The sequence below is a fragment of the Triturus cristatus genome, chromosome 1_2 (assembly GCF_964204655.1).
Source record: "Triturus cristatus chromosome 1_2, aTriCri1.1, whole genome shotgun sequence".
NCBI lineage: Eukaryota > Metazoa > Chordata > Amphibia > Caudata > Salamandridae > Triturus > Triturus cristatus.
The window spans coordinates 1188662197-1188682764 of record NC_140580.1 but is presented as its reverse complement, the minus strand read 5'-3'; the positions used below and the strand labels follow the sequence as shown (position 1 = coordinate 1188682764).

General features: G+C 49.4%; 1 protein-coding gene across 1 annotated transcript in view; it reads left to right on the top strand.

Moving 5' to 3' along the window:
• TOR2A (torsin family 2 member A) overlaps positions 1 to 20568 on the top strand; it is a 119176-nt gene that overhangs the window by 40464 nt on the left and 58144 nt on the right. The gene's annotated exons all lie outside the window — the stretch shown is intronic.

Sequence of the window (20568 nt, the reverse complement as noted above, 5' to 3'; positions counted from 1 at the left end):
GTCGGATTGCAGACATGTTCCATGAAACAGTTCCGCTACTATGTGTAGTTGGGGTTGGGGTTGGGGTGGGGCAGGGAGCGCAAAGCGTCCTTTCAGTGCCTGTTTTTCACAGCACGGAGTATGGAGATTTACAACGAAAGTAAACCAAGCCCCTTTTTGTTCCTTTTGAACTTCTGTTGCATCTCCAAGCAGAATTCATTTACTAGAGGGCTTGCGTTCAGATGGGAACACTGAATTTAAATGAAATTATATATTTATTGTTTTAATCCCAGAAAGTGTGCAGGGCATCAACCGTGCGCTACAGTGGATTAGAGTCCATAATGACATGAGGTCAACGATCCAGGACCGCGTGTTTTCAATCTACCATTCTTCTGTACAGCTGCGTGTTCACATAGAATGCGCCAACATTCTGATCCCTGCAGACCTGGAACTTACCCTGTAGAGCAGCAGGGGTAAGGGAAGAGGGAAGAGAAATGAGAGAGTTAAAGGGAGGGTGGGATTGATGGCACAAGGCACCCATTCCGCTCCGCTCCATTAGTGTGCGAGCTGGAGGATTCCTGCATACTGCATTCATTCATTGAAATGGAGCAGGCTCGGCGGGGACCTGTGGATGGGAACTAAGAGACCTCTGCAATGGTTCCCTGATGTCCCTGGCTCTGTATTGGCATCAGTTCCCAATAGTTAGTCAGCTGTCCCTGATAAAATGCTGCATCTCCCGACTGGTCAGCAGAGCGGGGCAGCGTCGTCTTCCCCAGCACATGGCTATCCGCTTGGCAAGAAGCGGGAGCAGAGCCGCCAGCACATCACGCACATCCCAAGAGGGCTGTCAGAAGGGATTTGTCCAACTCCTATTCGAGCATTTCATCCTTTACATTACAGATACGCCCAGTAGCATGCAATCTCGGGGCAGGACCAGTACAGAGGCGCCTGGCAACGCGCACACCTCGCATCTTCACTCAGACCATCTCTGTGCAGCTATGGTGGATGTACTTAGTGGGTGAGTCGCAATCTAGAATTAGGGGACAAGTCTCTAGCCTGCGTGCAGCAGTAAGCCCATTGCTCATCCCTCATGTGGGCCCCCAGTAGCTCCACCAACCCATTGCGCACGGCAGGTACACATTGGTGCTGCACGCCAGCGTACAAGTGGGTACTTAGTTTACGCGATGACGGGGTGTTTAGGAAATCCTCAAGGACTTGAAACGTGGGGGGTGCCATCGGGAATGTAGCCTATCTGGCCCTCCGCGCTGATATGAAAGTATGTAATTCTATTGAGCAGCCCTCTGCCATGAGTGTCCTCGTGTTCAATAAAAGTCCCTTCGGGGAATACATCCCCTATTGTACAAATGCAGAGCTTGTCTAGGCTCCTGCAAGCTCCCGAATCCTCTATGAACAGCAAATCCGGATGGCGCTCAGGGGCATCGAGGGAGTGTACATCTCCACCAGATGTGCCCTACGGCACAGGTCTCCAAGTCCATACTGTGCAACCAATAGTGTCCACCTCGGAGCTTGTACAGCACCATGTGCAGAGGTGTGGGGGCCTATTAAAAAGAATATTTGAGGAAATTAATGAAGTGTTATTATATTAAGTGGACAGCTGGATCAGGTCTTCATCTTATGTGTCGCCTCTAAAACATCTAGAATCGTGTGTCCTCCCCATCACTGAAGTTTAACGCCTATATAATGAGGAGTTTTTAAAGGACTGACCTTTTAAATTGGCTGGTTAGAACTACGAATGATGCAGTTCAAGGGTTGTCCCAAAATCACGTATTCTCCTGACTTTTCTGATGGTGTAGGTAGTTTGAATTTGAAGATATTTGAAACACCCTGATCTAGGAATGACCATTCTTTGTGTATTTAATCTTTGAAGGAAGCAATAACTCCACCGTTCTATAAATGTACATTATGCTCTGTCTGGGTCTGTTGCAAGGCTTTAGCGCTGGTATCACAAAAAATGTAGGAAAAATGGGATTATGCCATGAAGGGGTGTACCTTGTTATTTTGGACTTTACTTCCATACAGTTTACATACTTTTCCATGCTTTTATTAACATTGTATCTTATAACTGGTTCTCTTCAAGTATAAATTGACAGATCCCTTAACAAGCAAACCAGTAGGTCTCCTTAAGACCGTGTTTACATCTCCAAAAAGTGCTATGCAACATTTGGAAAGAAAGAAATAACGTTGGAGGGGGCAAGCAACACGAGGGAGGAGAGCACGGACAGCAGGAAGAGAGTGGGGGTGGGTAAAGACACCACAGACCGTGTGAGAAGGATGGGGGTGTAGACAACGGCAGTAGGAGGAGGGTGGGTGGGAAACAACACAAGGGGAAGTAACAGTGGGGGGGGATGGACTGCAGAGACATGCATGCACTGTATAGGGGTGCATGTTAAAAAGAGAGATTACCTGCCGGAGTCTTCGGCCAGTGGAAGTGTTGCAGGAATTCTGCTCATGCACAGAACTTTGCGCAGGAAACCAGGACCTCAGTGAATTGTGGTGTACCAAAAACTCACCTCAGTACCCAGAACCCCTATCCGACCAGCATCAGTGTCTCATTTGCTCTTCATACCATATAGAAGCTACCAATGATTAGACAACCCAGAACATGCGACTTAGAGTACTCTCAGGAATGGTGGGAATCAGAAATACCTGTTCAGTATTATTCTCATATCAGTCCACAACAAGAGTAATCAGAGACACAGTAAAGTTTAAAATGTTTATTTTATAAACTACGTGTCCTAAGATGCAGTACTTTGGCTAACATAAGCAGACAAATGATTAAAATTAAAACCATCAGCATTGTTACAATACCATAGAAAATGAAGGGAGAAATCATATTACAAATGATAGTGGAATACAACCCTTCGCTAGTAAGCTAGTAGTATTAGACTAATAGAAGGTCTCTAGGTTTGAATGGGGAACCCCATACCGTAAAGATCAGCTTACGTGAATCACATCACAGGATCAGCTTTGCTCTGCGCCTGGAAAAGTTCTTCTCCAGAATGTGTGTCTAATGCATGCAAACTGCAATATATTTGCAGCTGTGTGCGTGTTATGGCTAGAGCGTGGGCCGATCAACCTGAACTCAAAAACATACATTGTTTGGTGGCTCAGACTGTTTCTGCACACAATGTTCAGACCAAGGTTACAGTGCACGTCTAGGGATGTGAACAACCGACAGTTCTCATGTGAAGAAAAGGCAAGCAAGCAGTTTTCAAATAATAACATGTATCTGCAGTGTCGTGTGCAAAAGCAGCAAAAGTGGCAAGATGGCGTTTCTAACATCTAACGTGCTTATGCTAACATAGCACTGTATGTATCTCAAACGCTGCCTCCACTACAGAAGGACGCTGGCTGCAGAAAGGAAGCTATACTTGGTACATGCTCCAGTCCACGGCAGGGCACACCTGAAATTCCAGGAGGAAACCGAGTCAAGAGGAGGCTAAGCCAGCTTTGAGCTTCCTCCCCCACCCCGAAGAGATTTCGCAAGCACAGCACTAGCGATGTGCAGGCGAGACCTCAAAAGGCTTCATCAATATGGAGTGCACCTGCCTGGGTAGTACATAACATCCCTAGGTCCTATGCCTTTGTTATCAAGGAAGTAACATTTATAAAACTTCACCCCAGTTCCACATGATTTAGCACCCAAATATCACGTAGGTAGTTGTAGTTAGGACCTAGTTTGCGTAGGAAGAGCGTTTTTTCATTTGCCAATAACTTTGGCGCTGTTTGGCAAATCTTCAATAATTTTTCACAACTGATTTTACGCTCACTTCAGCTGCTATCTTGAAAGTTTCAGAGTGATCCGTCAAGCGGGGGCCACGAAACAGGGGTTGCATAAAAGCGCGTTTCCCCCATGTTAATTCCCATAGGACATTTAGACTGCGGAACTGAATTACACCAAATTTGACTGGAAGGTAGATGTTGGTCCAAGGAAGTGCCTTTTTGTTGTAAATCAATTCAATAGTTGCAGAGTTATTTAAAGGTTGTTCAGATATACAACTGGGGACACTGAGGATCCGCAACTCCACCTGAGAACTCATGCTGAGATCTGAATGGCTGCTAACACTTCTAATCAGAAAGTGTTGGCAGCCATCTTGTGACTCGGTTGAACCGAAAAAGATTAAAAAAACAGAAAAGGCAAACCACCCTGATCCCCCTAGGCCCTGTGGGAGGGGGGGGGGAGGTCTGGGGAGAGGAGGGGAGGTAGGACTCCCCCCCCCCCCCCCCCCCCCCCCCCCCCCCCACCCCCAGCACAAAAAGAGCAATACAATTCTTTTTAAAATTCATAGGGAGTCACATGGTCTCCCATTTGTTTGCTTTCTTCACAGTTGGCAGGGTGTGCCCGGACGTGGATCTCTTGCTCACTTTGCCACTGGATTCAAGCTAGCCTGGCTGATTAAGGGTGTTACCCCGAAACCGGTCCCAGGATGCTTGTTTCCAGTCCAGGGAAGACCTGGCTTGGCAGTTCGGGCTGGCCTGTTCCCATGAGGCACAGGGTCAAGTCTGATTTGCATATAGCTGGGTTTGAACTGGGGTGGCGAAGTGAGCTAAAGAACGATGATGGATTCAACCCAGATCTGTGACTGGGGGTGAGTGTCTGAAAAGTTTCAGCGCTCCGTCCATCATCTCATTGTGTTTGCTTTATGAAAACAAATTAACCTAGCATTTTTCAAAATGTTGCCTCAATGAGCACTAGGATGTAGGGGGCGTGGCTTCCCCGTAAAATGGCGGACATTGAACTAGGAGGAATGACGTGCCTAGCCCAACATCACCCGATGATCATGAGCACCACCCCACCATGCAGGCAGAGGCGAACTGGACTTTGCTCTTTGAGAATGTCTGACTGATTCACACGTGGTGCAGGTCCTTCCAAGCGGGCCGCATGGACAGCTGCATGGCAGAATATTATAATGCCAGAGCTTCTGAGAGCCTGAGCAGCTGTTCGCGCTGTAGAGACTGGAGAAGAGGACTCCTGATGGTGGCTTGTTGAATGCCGGGGGCTCCATGCACTCCGGGCAACTCTGGGGCCACCGGAGGGCCCCGCCTGCTGCTGCCAAACACATTAAGAATGGTGTGTGGGCTGAAAACACTGAAAGCCTCCTGTAAGACCTGGGGTCACCAAGCCCTAAGGGGGTAACGTGACTCGAGCGGTTGGGCACCCAAAGGCTTATGTGTAAAGCGACCATACAACACACACATCCCCTGAAGCAGGAAACGCACACAATAAGGGATGCCACACAGTAAGATCAATGCAAATTAATCAGTTTTATCTAATCAAATGATATGCAAACACAGTTCCTTCGATGTCAATGGGCATCACTTGAACACATTAGCATTAGTCACCGGCATTTCATTATAGTCACATAGGCAGTACCTCAATACCTTTGCGTCAGATTCACCAGTAATTCATTATTATGCAGTAGGCCACACCTGTATACCTTAGCGTCAGATTCCAGGGCGCTTCATCATAGCTCCAGTGGCAATACCTGGCGAACCTAGGGGAGCGGTAACTACAGCGGTTAATCGGAGCGCTGCGCCCATCCCACCACTAGCATTTCACTCGGCCGTGGGTCCCCCGCGCGGTGACTAACAATTATCAGCGCTTTGAAATAGGGCTGGGAAACTTAGCGCCACCTCAGAAAACTAATAGCGCGTCAAGGCAGGACTCGCAAGCATATCGTTACCCCGGGCATTACTAGCGCTCCGGAGCAGAACTTGAGCACACAGCGCTACTCGTAATCACAAGGCATTAGGCACTTCAGAGCAGAACTTGAGAACACATGGCTACTCGTAATCATAAACATTAAACACTTCAGAGTAGAACTCGAGAACACAGCGCTTCTCGTAATCATGAGACATTAAGCACTTTTGAGTAGAACTTAAGAACACAGCGCTTCTCGCACTCAACAGGCCTTAAGCAAGCGGTCCCCTTTTACGCGGCAGTCTCAAGGCAAGGGGGCAATCCAACGGAGGGGAATCAGAGTCTCAGCCGGCACCGGAGCGGTCGCCAGACGGTGCGGTGACGCTCCCGATCAGCCGGGGGCGCACCGGATCCTCCGCAAGCCTCCCGGGGAGCAGGGGGGTGACACACGGCCACGCTACCTCCCAACCCCCAGGGGTTACCTTGATCTCGGCGTCCTGGTCTCGGGAGACACTCGGGGGTTCCTTACGGCTTAAGGCCCCGCAGTCAGCGTGCTCAGTGGCGGGGGCGGCGACGCGCAGTCCGCCCTCGTCATGTGGGGCGGTAGACGGCTTCGTGGCCTTCCCAGGATTTCCGCGACTCACTCAGACGCTGCGACGGCAGCGGCGGCGCCCCGGGCTTCTGGTCCTTGGGTCGCGGCGGTAAGCGCGCTTCCGGTCCCCGCGCCGGGGGGGGGGGGGGGGTTACAAATTAAGCGGGATGACAGCGAGCTCAGAGCTCAGCGTGGGACTGACTCGGGGGATCCCAGGCCAGGTCGGAGAGCGCAGGGGACACAGCGCTAGCACCTGGTTGATCCCCAGCAGTCCAGCAGTCAGTTGCAGTTTAGGTTTCAATAAGCAGCTTCAGCATTAGATCTCAGCTTTCAGTTTCAGCATGAAGTTCCAGCGTTTAGTTTCAGCATTCAGTTTCAGCATGAAGGTTCAGCATGAAGGTTCAGCATTCAGTCTTAGCAGTCTTACTGGCGCAGATGTCTCTGGCGCCCTTAGGGGTTCTGTTCCTTGGGGGGTAGGGATTGAGTTGGTGACTAGTTCCCTCCTAGTCAAGCTTGGCAGAGGGTCCCTGGGTTCTCCTACCGCTGGGCTAGATCAGTGGGCTGTACAGGATCCCTCACTCACTTAAAAGGCAGTACCCAAGTCCTGTCACTTTCAGAGGCATAAGTCCCTGGCTAGGCCCTACCGCCTAAAACTCCTGCGTGGATTCCCCCGCTCTGCTTTACCCCAACTGGCCAACTGACTAGAAAAAGTTCCCTCCCTCACTTAAGTAGCCCTGGGTCAGGTGACCACTATCCAAGGCGGCAAAAGTAAAGAAGGTTCCAGCACATTCCAGGAGCTTCCCCATTCTACCTATGGCACAAAAAAGGCGGGCTGGTGTCGCAACATTGTTGTGGGGTTCCAGCCAGCTCCTGGCAGCTAGGGTGCTACTAGTAAGACTACTGCAGTAGTAGGGGCCTGTGGCAGCCATCTTGGGAGAAGGGAACACCTGCACCTAAAAACTGGTTATTTGATCTAACGGGCATTAAAAATTCAGGGAAAAAGGGCCAAGTCCAACACCTCCCATGGACCCTGATTGTGGCCTAACCCCCACCTCACCCTGGCCCTCCATGTGCCTGGCAGTGAATGAGGGTGCAGGGAAGAGGACCTTGCAGTACCGCCTTGCTTATGCAGGGGCCCCCGACCCAGCAAATGTGGGCTGACTAATAATACTAGAAATCCTAGGCCTCATGAACATGGAGTACGCCGCGGCAATCACTCAGCCTGGTAGTTGGATGCAACGCATTTAGGATACATCAAAGCAAAATATTGATGAGGAGCAATGATTTGTGCTGAGAGCCTTCCCATGGGTGTTGACAAACAGTGTCCACGGCGCAGGGTGCTCTGAAGGGGCCCCGCGTTGCCATATAACAAGTGCCAGGAGCAGGATGTGTTGAACTGACATTGCACAGCTTCTCCTTCCAGCATTGGGAGGCACTTGGAGTACCTTTCTGAGGTGTTTGGCTGGTTGCCCGCATCGAGCAGTAAATAGGAGATGAGTGGCACTACCTCCCGTTTGTTCTGGGAAGTCGCAGTACTACTCCGGCATCCAATGGGCAGGGTCAAGGCCAGCAGGAATGTGTTGCATGCAGGGAAACAATGACAACTGTTGAGTAAATGACTCGCGCCATCCAGGCATCAAACTTGCAACCAGCCATGAACGTTATGGCTTCTGATAAGTTGGACCTAATCCTGGCAGCACCCTGTCAAACCACAACCACGTTTGAGGCGAAGATCAACACTGCAGCAGTAGACTTCAAGGAAGACCAAAATAAACTTGGAGGAAGGGTCCGACATAATGACCTCACACTGAAGGAGCTACTGCTGCTAACCAAGGACCAGGGCAAGACCACACAGACGGGATATGATTTCTAGAGGGCCAGGCTGAAGACGCAGAGGGCCGAGCCACGCACAAAAATCAGCGCATAGTAGGCATGCTCCAAAAAGTGGAAGGCCCACATTGTATATCGAAGCCTGGCTCCAGAAGATCTACCCTCAGACCTAGCACCCATATTCGCTGTTGAACCTGTACATAGAGTTCCAGACAGCTGTTGCTGGGAGCACCACCGAGACTGATTGTAGCAAAGATTCGAAAGCTTCTCAACTGCACATCTTCCTTCATAAACCACGTCCAGGACCCTGCTGATAGTGGGCCGCACTCAACGAATGATGTTCACACTAACTGCTTTACACTGCAGGGCCTCCTTCATAAACCGCGTCCAGGACCCTGCTGATAGTGGGCCGTACTCAACGAATGATGTTCACACTAACTGCTCTACACTGCAGGGCCTCCTTCATAAACCACGTCCAGGACCCTGCTGATAGTGGGCCGTACTCAACGAATGATGTTCACACTAACTGCTCTACACTGCAGGGCCTCCTTCATAAACCGCATCGAGGACCCTGCTGATAGTGGGCCGCACTCAACGAATGATGTTCACACTAACTGCTCTACACTGCAGGGCCTCCTTCATAAACCACGTCCAGGACTCTGCTGATAGTGGGCCGCACTCAACGAATGATGTTCACACTAACTGCTGTACACTGCAGGGCCTCCTTCATGAGTGTGAAAGACAGACCACGGGACCATATAAATATGGTCTTCTATTTCTTCCCAGTCTGAGGATAATTGCTCGCCACAGACCACTTTTTTATAGAGCCAGACGACGGCTGGAATTGGGTGGACCAGTATCAGACCAAGAAAGCAGGTGCTCTGGGAGATGTTGTATCAGGAGTAGAATAGTGTGGCACCCCCAGGTATCAGACAAGGAAGCCTACACACAAAGCACTGCGCAACACACCCTGCCGTATTGGGGGAGGGGGGGTCCATTACTAATTTGCGATGGGTAACCAGCTTACTACCTCCCACAAGCTAAGGCCAGGGCATTGAAATCCCAAGTTACTTGTTGACCTTTCAAGTGCTGAGGTTACAGGCCATTGGTCGGATGACCGTTCCACTTCTGACCATTTAATAGAATAGATATTGCTACTTGGGAGGAGACCAACAGCAATGTATGGTGTTAAGTAATCAAACTATTAACATCTCCAACAATAACGTAGACCAACCCCATTTCTTAGCAGACCTTTCATTGAAACTGGCTCAGTGGGCTAATGTTCCGTGGTTACTGGGAGCGGATCTCTATGGTGTACTTGATGTAACACTTGACCGGGCACGTGGCAAACCATACCACCAAAGCACTGGAGTTATGGATGCGAGATTGACATTTGCCCATTCCTGGTGGCGCAGGAATAACTGGATGCCAGAGTATTCCTTCTATGTTGCCCCCATATACTGCATACTAGTTTTGGATACTGGATGAAAGACAGCTGCCCAAAACTCAACACAGACAAAACAGAAGTGCTGAGTTTCGAGAACAACACCTCGTCGTGGCAGAACTCCTGGTGGCCTTCCGAACATCGACCCTCGCCTACTCTGATTGACCAAGCTTGCAATCTCAGCATCATTCTGGATAGCAAGGTCGCCTTGAATAACCAGATCAACGCAGTCTCTGCTGCCTGCTCCGTAAGATCTTCAAATGGCTTCCCGTCAAAACGGGAACTGTCACTCAAGCCCTTATTACCAGCCGGCCTGACTACAGCGACGCATTCTATGCAGGAATCCCAGCACGCCTCCTGAAGAGACTCCAAATGATACAGAATTCAGCTGCCAGACTCCTCCTCGACCTCCCCAGATTAACCCACATTCCCTCCACACCCCAACCTCAGGAAGCTTCACTGCCTGTCCATTCAGAAGAGAAGTTAACTTGTGTTGCTGATTCGCTCCTACAAAGCCCTGCACAACCAAGAACCAGCATGCACCAACCACCGCTCGAACTGCCACCAGACACCAGCGCTCTGCCCCCCTCTTCCTCACTCACATCCCCCACATCCGCCAAAGCAACAGCAGAGGTCTCTCCTTCTACCTCGCCACCAGGCACCAGCGCTCTGCCCCCCTCTTCCTCACTCACATCCGCCAAAGCAACAGCAGAGGTCTCTCCTTCTACCTCGCCACCAGGTCCTGGAACAAGCTACCCCTTCACATGAAACTTTACCCTCACTGTTGGATTTGAGGAATGGACTCCAGACCTGGCTGTTCAACTGACCCCCCCCCCCCCCCCCCCCCCCCCCTGCAAGGTTCACAGTGCCTGAGACCCTCACGGGTGAATAGCTACGCTTTATAAATCCTGCTTGATTGATTGATTTTGACCATTTGGTTTGCTCTGAAGTGTTTCAGCCTAATATCTACCACACATATTGGTTAAAGTGTTGTATGCGAGGTGTACAAGATTGCCAGAGGAACAAGACTGGGTTGCCATTCTCCACTCCTGTTGGGCACCCTGGCCATTAAGCCTTTAGCAATGAAGGTACAAACTTGAGGCGCCTCCTGGGGAATCCTGTTGGTGGGGGGGAGGGAGGAGGGTACACATGCCAACTCCCTGTAAGAAGATGACATGCTGCTTGAGGTCCGCATTATCAGCTCTGATCTGGGGGACATTCCATATGTCATGAATGCGTTTCAGGGAGTATCTGGTCTTAAGGGTCTACTGGGGCAAGTCGTGCATGTCCGACAAATTCAACCTCCGCAAGAAGTTATCATGGGATGCTAAATATTACAGTGGGTGACCCATACCGTTTGCTATCTGGGACTTAACGTGTAGCATAAGGAAGAAGCCTTTTTGTAGGGTAACCTGGGGAGAGCTGTAGACTCCTTGAGTTTGCCAGTCATCTTCTGGACTTCGCTGTCGTTATCTGTGGTTGGTTATATTGCGATAGCCAAAATGGTAATGCTACCTTGTCTCATTTAACTAGCTTGATAATCTACACCTAACGATCCAGGCAACTTTTCTTTTTTCAAGAGGTGTACTCCCCACTGTGGGACCTGATTTTGGGGCCTGGAAGGCAAAGGGGAAGGATAACGAAGTTACAGTTGCCCACTAACAGAGGAAGCCGGGTGTGAGAAGTTGGCCTGGTATATGCTGTCCGCTAGTTCTAGTGGGCACCCTGCATCATTCCAAACCACCCCTTATTGATGATAGGTTAAAGACGACCTTTATTGAAAGCTATCCTAGTGGTAGCTATGGAGAGCAGCCTTCAGGCTAAGTCTTCAAGGAATGTAAATCAGCTTGTTTTACTAGTCTATAATCTCTTGAATGATCAAATGAAAGGACAACCACACCAGGTATACATTCAAAATGTATGTATTTAGTATAAATCACACCCCTTTAGTCTATTTATGAGGCTAGAGGTCCAAACACATAAGTTACACCTCAAATATCACAGTAAAATAGCACAAATACACATTAGGCCCTTGGGGCGAGCCAAAACATATACTAAAATAGTGGTATAAGAACCACGACTTAACTAGACACAAGGCCTAGAGCCTGTAGAATTGCTGGGACCCCAAGGAACCACCCATGGTAGTGACACAGGGGACTCACGGGGGCCATGTGCAGTGTGAGAACACATCCGCGAGCTCCCTTTAGCTTCTATGGGGAAAGTCGCGTTTGGATTTTTAAAGATTAGGGACACTTAGAGATGAACTAGGACTAAACCCTTTTGGACTTAGGAAGTTCTAGGGTCCACACCAACGGGAGCACCGGAGTACTCCAGTTACCTCACCCAGGGAAGCCGGGTGCATAGGTGTCAAATGGTGTCGGGTCGCGTTTTCGTTTTCAATGGGAGCTGGCGAAGAAGTGCTGCTGCCGGGAAGATGCGAAGTGGATCGAAGTCGAGAAGTACCTGAAAGGAGAGGGGCACGATAGACGAATGCCCACCGATGCCTGGTGATTTCAGGTGAAGAAGGTGAAGCTTGACTCTTCAGCCACGAGGACCAGGAGGCGTCGGACGACCAGGAGCTGGATTCGAGCTGTTCCACGAAGGATGTCGAGTGCTGCAGCGTTGGTGCCCGGATTGGACACAACAAGCCTTGGCAACAGCAACCCACGCAGAAAGGAGAAAGATGCTTCGTTGCAGACCAGCAAGGTTTTGGGGACTCACCACGCAGTGGGGAGTCAGGAGTCAGGGCACGTCTGGAGCAACCAGGGAAGTCCAAGGAAAATCAAAGTTGCCTTCACAGGGACCCACCAGTCGACGGACCAGGGATCGCGAAGGAGCCTCGAGCGGCACAATCTTCACTACATAAGGTGCTCGGGGCTTGGGCTACATGTAACCCAAAGCACGACTTCGAGACGTCGAGAAGTCAACGCACTTGCAAATGTGCACAGTGACCAGGAGTTTCGGTTCCACGCTTTGCTGGGGACTCGAGTCGGCCTCTGAGAAGTCTGTAAATCCTCTTCCTGGGCTGCAGATACTTCGGAGTCCGTCGGGAGCTTCGGAAATGCAGACCGGCAATTGCTTCGTTGGTGCCTGCGAAGCAGGAGAGATTTCTTCAGTCCTCTAATCTTGAGTAGAGCGTCAAAGTTCCAGGATTCAGTTGCAGAGTTTTGTCCAGGGATATCTAAAGTCCTGTTGCCAGGGGTTCCTTACTTATTCCTAAGAAAGGGGTTGGACTAACTCGGGGGACCCACCTATGGGAGGGTTTGGAAAGAGGGGTGGCTAAACCCATTTCCTTTGTCCAGTCTCGCGCCAGAGCAGGGGCTGGTAACCCCTGAACCGGTTTGAGCTGGACTATGCACAGGGACACCAAAAGTGCCCCCCGTGCAGGACTTCAAACCACTCTTATAGTGCTCCCACCCAGCCCCAATCCACATCAGCCTGTCTGGCAGGTGGCCTCCCCCAAGTCTCAGATGGGAGCTTGAGGTACCGACGGAAAGTGCAGGGCCTCTTAGTACCTGAGCAGTGTCCAGGTGAGGTGAGGTCTATTGCCCTACCACAAAGGAATTCACAGTAATCATTGTGAATCGGAGGGTTAATGTCCATGGTTGTTACAGGTTGTACCGTTTCAAACCAGTTTTATTATAATTTGTTTTTGGTGATGGTGGGGAATTCTATATTTCACTATTAGGAGTGCAACTATTATACGAGCAGAGGCCCTGACGAATGCCAAGGGATTAAATACCCGTTAGGCAGAAACATGTTGGCCCTTATGTAGACAGATAATTGTCACTGTCTTCTTTTGCACTGTTCTATTTTTTAATTAGGAGGCGTGTCCAGTCCGTAGAATAAAGTATTTAGAAGGAGGACATTCCATCCTATTTTAAATCACTTTTTTGTTCGTTGCACTATTTCTTCTTACTTTACCATCAAAAGATCAGTCATCATGGACGGTTTGTGTATTTGGTGGACCAAATCCTGATACAACAATAAGGTGCGGAGCTGAGTGTCCCACTGATCAGGGGACCAGCCTCATTTGCACATGGGTTTGGCCAAATGATAGGACTGATCATTGAGTCTAATTTGATGGAAACCCTTTACAATCTGTTGTGGATTAATCAGCCATTTTACGAATAATCGATGATGTACCGGTCTCCTCTATGCATGTAGTGTTAGCCTTTTTTACTTCTTTATCTTTATTAATACGTTATGTGTGTGCGATAAAGATATTTTGAGATCTTGTTGACTCAGTATCGACAGTGTAGCCTCTCAAATTTGGCTGTTAGACCCCCTGTGTTTCGTGTGTTATACATTCAGGTGGTTACACCTCCCTGTGACAGGAAACCTATTGTCCAGGGCTCCCGTGCCGGAGTTTCGGACAGCAGCAGGAGGCCAGACCTGTGTCTGTGGCTGCAGCATCCATTTTGTGATGCCAGGGCTCTTTTAAGTTGGTACCGGGTATACCGGTGCTGTCATGTCTCTCCCACTAGAAGGGTGGGATCATACACTCCCACACCAGTTACTGGTGTGGGGGTATGATTCCAAGGTGTTTGACACCAAACACAACATGTTTCTGTGCAGCCAGTGCAAAGTTAGCATTTACCGTTTGGTTATAATGCACTTAAGAGTATATGGTCTGGCTGCACTACTGACAACCCCGTAGGATGGATTCCGAAGGCTGCAGAAGGGCTCGGCTCATGCCTGGGCACCCTCTCACATATAACCAAGCACCCTGCCTTCAGGATCGATAAGGCCTGCCATAGGGTTTCTATGTGCAGTGATGGGTGAGATATAGTGAACCTATATCTCAGTAAGGGGTGCATGAACCACCTTACCCAGGCTGCAGTAGGACTCCCAAGGGTACCCCAGAATCCAAACTGGAGTGTACCTAAAGTTCATGGAATCAATTTAGAGAGGAAGCAGCTAGGCTTGGGTCCTGAATAGCAGGGCCCCAGCCAGATTAAAGTCGAAAAACAGTGTTACAGCAGCAAAAAAGTGGGGATAACCATATGAGACCGATTCTATTCTCCTACACCCGGGAGCCCCAGAATTCCACAGGATACAATATATCGTTGCTCCAGTCCAATGGGTGGTTTATTGGTTAACTTGTCACCACCCAAACGAGACCGGATTCTCTGCTGCACAGATTCAGGAAGGAGATTTGAATAAAATACCCAGGGCACTAGAGTTCTGAGAGATCACCCACAGTTTAGTGCCGGAAGAGAAGCTCTATTCTATACGCTCTGTGCAAGCATACACCCCAGCGACAGCCCTCAAGGGCCTCCCGACTGGAGCTGGCAGGCCTCCCTCCCAAGAAGTAGTGCATTGGGACGAGGTGGGACTATACGCAGTGGGGGGGGACCTCTTTGAAGATGGCTCAATTCATAGTTTCCAGCCACTGGTTGACGTGTGGCATACAGAGTACAAAGTCTCAACATGTTCAGCCTGCTTTTCATATTTGTCTTCACCCAGAACCACATTTTTACATTTCACCTTAATGGACTTGAAATGGCCTTCACGACCAAGCTTCTTGCAGTTTCCCTTACAGCAGAACGATTTTAAAATTCACTAAATGTGAAGTTTGGACATTTTTGCCTGGGCAGAATTCTTTTTCTGAGACTTTGCAAAATCGACGGCATCACATTATTTGGGGGTTTTTAGTTCCAAACCATTTTTCCTGTACTTCTTGTCAAAAATCTAGTCGAAAGTTGGTCTCTAATAAAAATGGATCTTGAAATTCCTTGTTTGCATGGCTCGGCTAGAATATGCAGCGCCGCTAAGTAACATTCTATGGATTTACAGGGATACTTTCTTGAGATTAGTTTATGCCTGTTTACCACCAAACTGGGCAGAGTGTCACTTTGTGATTCCAAACATGTAGTACCATCTTCAAACTCCCCTAGTTGGACTCCCCAGCAGCTGCTCCATCCGGTGCCTTAGTGATGTGCAGGGATGTGGGGGAGGTGTGAGAAAGTGCCATCTTCTTGCATGGTATGCCCCCACTTTTTGCTGAATGTACTTTGACTGAGTGTGCCCTGGACTCCTGCCAATCAGGTGCCCAGGGCCTATGTGCCTTCCCTAAAAACTATGCTGAAACAAAACCCAAATTGGCAAACCCTGGCCACATGTCATCCCCTGGTAAATGGTACCCTAGCTACCCAGGGCCTTGTGACCAGGGAAGGCCTCTAAGGGCTGCAGCACTAATTGTGCCACCCTTAGAGGCCCTGTACCCCAACACAACCACACTGCCCTTGCAGGCTGAGTGTCTGGGTACAAGACAAAACAAAGAGTCGACATGGCACACATCCCTGTGTGCCATGCCCACACCCTACACTGCCCTGGCATACATCCGCCACCCCTCTAGCTGGGTGCCCTATGCCAGTGGTGTGGGCACAGGAGCAGGAGCCCTGTGCCCCTACAGTACCCAGGTCCATTCCTGGGCACTGTAACTGCAGTGCTGCCATTTAAGAGTATGTGGTGCTGGGAGCTCGTCAAACACGAACTCCAAAGCACCATAATGGCAACACTGAAGACTGAGAAGGTTGGTATCAAACTTCTCAGCACATTAAACCCGCACTGATGCCAGTGTGGGATTTAATGTACAAAGCACTACAGAGGGCATCTTAGAGATGCCCCCTGAAACCTAACCTACAATCCACGTCTTGTCTGAGAGGCTGCCTAGGCTGCCACACAGCAGACATGTTGCTGGACCCCTGGGTGGAGAGCCCCCGCTCTCCTGAGCCAGCAACAATGCACATCCTGGGCGAGGTGCTAGGTCTCCTCCCCCAGGATGGGCAGGGGGAAGCTTCAAAGGCATGCCACCTCTGTGAGCTTCCCCAGGCCACTTGCTGTACTCAGCAACTGGCCCCTACCGGTTCTAAACCCTCTCTCTGGCGGGAAGACAGGCCGGAAACCCCAAGAAAGGACAGGGGGTGTTCCAGCTTCTGCCAACCCCACCCCTCAGGTGGGGGAGGTGAGGTGAAGCACATCTCAGGGCTCTCGCCATCTTGAAGATGGGGAGCCCTGCCCTATCAGGACTAGGCCACTGCCCCCCTCCCACAGGAGAGTGGCAGGATAGGGGGTGTACCCACCCCAGGGCAGGGGCCCAGTGGTCCCTGCCCTTTACCTACCTGTAACACCCCTAAATGTAGTATTTAGGGGTACCCTGAACCTTCCTTCCTTAGATCCAGATGCCTAAACAGCAAAGAAGATCAAGACGAAAGAAGACCTGCCGTGCAACTGCTAACAAGAGGAAGACACCAACTGCTCCGGCCCCAGCTCTACCGGCCTGTCGACCCTCGAACCTGCTCCTGCTAAATCCCAGCATCTCCCGTGGCCAGCAACCTCACAAACCCCGGAGGACCTGGCTACCTTGTGACTCTGAGCATCTGGGACTCCCACGAGCAGTGGAACTGCTCAAAGCAAGTAACTGACCCTTGGCAGCCAGGAACCGCGAACCCTGCACAATCTGCACCCGCCAAGCCTGGCCTGTGCTGGAGTGGACAAAGACCACGAGGACGTCCCCCTGGCGACTGTGACCCCGAATCCGGCACCGAAGGACCCATCTCGACGCTTCTGACAACGCCTGCAGCCTCAGAACCAGGGACCCCCCCCCCCCAACTGCGATCAACAGAGGGTAAGATTTTCCGACACCAAAAGGCACCGCTGCACCTGGCACCCTGCAGCCCCCTGTGCCCAACTCCTGGGTACCTACCTATCCTCCAACTACCCAACTTACCTCTCGAAGTCGCACCTGAAAAATCTTCGTCCCCGAGCTTGCAGCCTTTGTTAGTCCTTGAGCTTCTCCATTGAAATCCATTGAGCGCCCGACGGCTCAAAAGCACCCTGCACCCAGCCGCCCGAGTAGCCCTGGCAGTGCAACTTCTCCTCTAACCTACTTCCCCATTTGCCCTGAGCAAGTGACCAGGAGCCCAGCTCCCACAGCCACGTGCTAGCCAGCAGACACCAAGGGCCCCCTGCCTTCCATAGGATAACATTGGGCCTAACTCACTCTGCACCCGGCCGCCCCAGTGTCGCTGAGGGTGTAACAATTGTACCAACCTGACCCTGGGAGACCCCTGAGTCTGTGCCCAGAACCTTAACTCTGCCAGTCGAGTACTTACCCAAAAGCCGATAACTCACTTTTCTTCCATAGGGTAACATTGGCTGGTTTCACTTGAAATTTCTTCTAAGTGTGGAGTTTCTAAACTTTTAAAATATTCACCTGAAATCAACCGAGTAACTAAATCGAAAATACTCACCTGCTATTAGGAGAGATCCCAGTGCTGGATCTTGGTGCCCAGCACTGACCCTGAAAAGTAATTACAACCCTACTTACCGCTAACTCAATTTTCTCCCATAGGAAACCATTGACTGTTTTTCTGTGAAATTTCTTCTGTCGATTTTTGCAAACTACAAATATTCTTTAAAAATCGTACCAACTGTGAAAATTTAATTACTTACCTGTTTTAGATAGATGTCCCAGTACTGAGCCTAGGAACCCAGCACTGAATTACAAAAGTAACGAGAACATACTTTACCTGCGACTTGAATTTCCTTCTGTAGGATAACATTGCCTGGTTTTTGCTGAAAACGTTTCTAAGTGTCGATTTTGCAAACTTACAAATATTCGTTAAAATTCGCCTGTATAACCTAAACGCATTCTCTCAACTGCTTCAGGTGGCACACTAGTGCTGGATCCAGGATCCAACACTGAGCTACAAAAAGTAACAATAACCCCACTTACCTGCTAAGTGAATTTCCTCCCATAGGATATCATTGGTGACTTTCATTGGAAAAAGTATGTCAATACCAAAATATTGCTTAAAAATCACAACAGTAACTAAATCCTATTTACTCACCTGTTTCGAGGAACTGTCCCAGGACTGAATCTAGGATCCAGTCCTGGAGTTAGAAAAGTAATCCTGAAAGTAATCAATTGCATTTCACTTGAAATTCCCATTGAGCTCAATGTATTATTGTGTTTGAAATTGCGTTGCCTATTACAACAAACTGTAACTATTGCATTCAAAAGTCAATTGCCTATTGCAAAAGTATTTATATAAAGCATCTCATTCTGAGAAAGTATATTTTGATACCTATTGTTGGTTCTAAAATAAAACAACCATATATTTTTAATTACAAACCATTGGCCTAGAGTTCAGTTCTTGAGTGTGTGAGACCATTTGCTGACTGAGTGTGTACAACAAATGCTTTACACTGTCCTCTGATACTGCCTTACTGCTCGACCAAGCTACCACTGTAGGGAGTAAGGTTCTATCTAACTTTAGCCTCTGCCAAACCTCTAGGGACTGTGGCCTCTGTGCACACTGTAACTATTTGGGAACAGTATATACAGAGCCACTTTCCTACAGGAGGTGCTCAAAAACCCTCTACCCGACGAATTCCAAAACAACTAGCTAAAACATATATCTTTTAGGTCGAAAGTTCAAGCCGCCAATTGTTCCCAAGTGATTGTTAAGAGCAGAAATCCGCCCGCTTCATTTCTAAGGTGGTTCTGGTTCGTCCAAAAGTGAGTCGCTGGATTCACACTGCCTTGTGTGCCTCATGTGCCTCGTGTGCTGGGAGTTGTAATACTATGGTGCAAACAGGTTAATATAGAAATACAAACAACTTCTCTTTCGTCTGATCCTATAGTCCATGCTCTACAGCAGATGATCCTATAGTCCATGCTCTACAGCAGAAAGTAACAAGCATTGGCATAGCCAATAGGTCTCGCCTTTGGGACCTTATAAGTGTTTAGTCAGAGCTATTGGGAATGTTTTTAAGGTATGTTGTAGAGCAATGTAAAAAGAAAAATGCTTCAATAAAGTCAATGTATCCATCTGAAAATGAACTATGGAATTCAGTCCTTGCATTTTAAGTGCCGGATACTCCGTATCCAATACCTGCTCCCTATTGGAAGGTCGTAGAATCAAGACAGTCTCTCTCGGATATTCACTGACCTTGTGTTGAATGGGACCCCTTTGAATGGTTGTGGCACCCTGAGCCTAGCGTTGTTTTCCTTTTTCTGGGACAAGGCTTTCTAGCAAGCTTTTTCGTAGAAAGCTTTGTCCCAGAAAAAGGAAAACAACGCTAGGCTCAGGGTGCCACAACCATTCAAAGGGGTCCCATTCAACACAAGGTCAGTGAATATCCGAGAGAGACTCAGCGCCCCCTCGTCGCATTCTTAACGAGACCCCTCCTTTTGGGTTACACCACTGCCCCAAGACTGGGCTGCCAATACCACTGGGTGACTATAAGGCCCACCACTTGAGTTAAAATGTTTAGAGTCCCACGCCACGGTAGCAAGCACTAGATAGACACGGTAATGCAGAAAAGTACGAAAACAAAACCACAGAGCACAAAGTAACGCAAATTACACGAACCAACAAAAACTCCAGAAAAAAATAAATGACGTGCATTTCTGTATTCCACGCTGCGGTTTGGTGCTCTGTGCGTGCTTTTTTACCTGCGTGTAGCCAGTGCGGTTGGGCTTCTCTTGGTGCGTGACCACCGGCATGTTGCTCAGGTGAGAGAATTTTCTCCCCAAACTCGGTCCACGGACTAAAGGCAAGCGCCTCCTTCCTCGATTCTGGAAGGGTTTGACTCCTGTTCCACGGGGAGAGGGGTTCTCACTGGTGATGAGTGGGTGCAATTCAGGGTGAGTGAGTGAGACCGCCACTCCTGAGAGGGGGTACCGGTGAAGGCTGGCGGCAGTGTGTGGGTGCAGGTGAGGGCTCGCCGGGCAGTGACCGCGCTGGGTTTAATGATCAATGAGAAGGGTCATTTAAAGTTAAAAAAAAAACTTGCTGCTGCTGGCCGGGCTGTAACAGCAGGCAGGAAAAGTCTTTTATAACCAGCGCTGCCGTGAAAGTGACCGGAAACATGATCCAGAACAGATGGCACCATGCGCGCCCCTGCTCGCTCCTGCAAGCTGGAGGCCGTAGGACACGCATCGGTTTCTGGAGTGATTCCAAGAGGCCCTCACTTAGACCAGCGCATGCGCGCGGCACTAAATTCGACCTAAAAATGATATTCAGGACTTAAAATGGGTACAAGGCA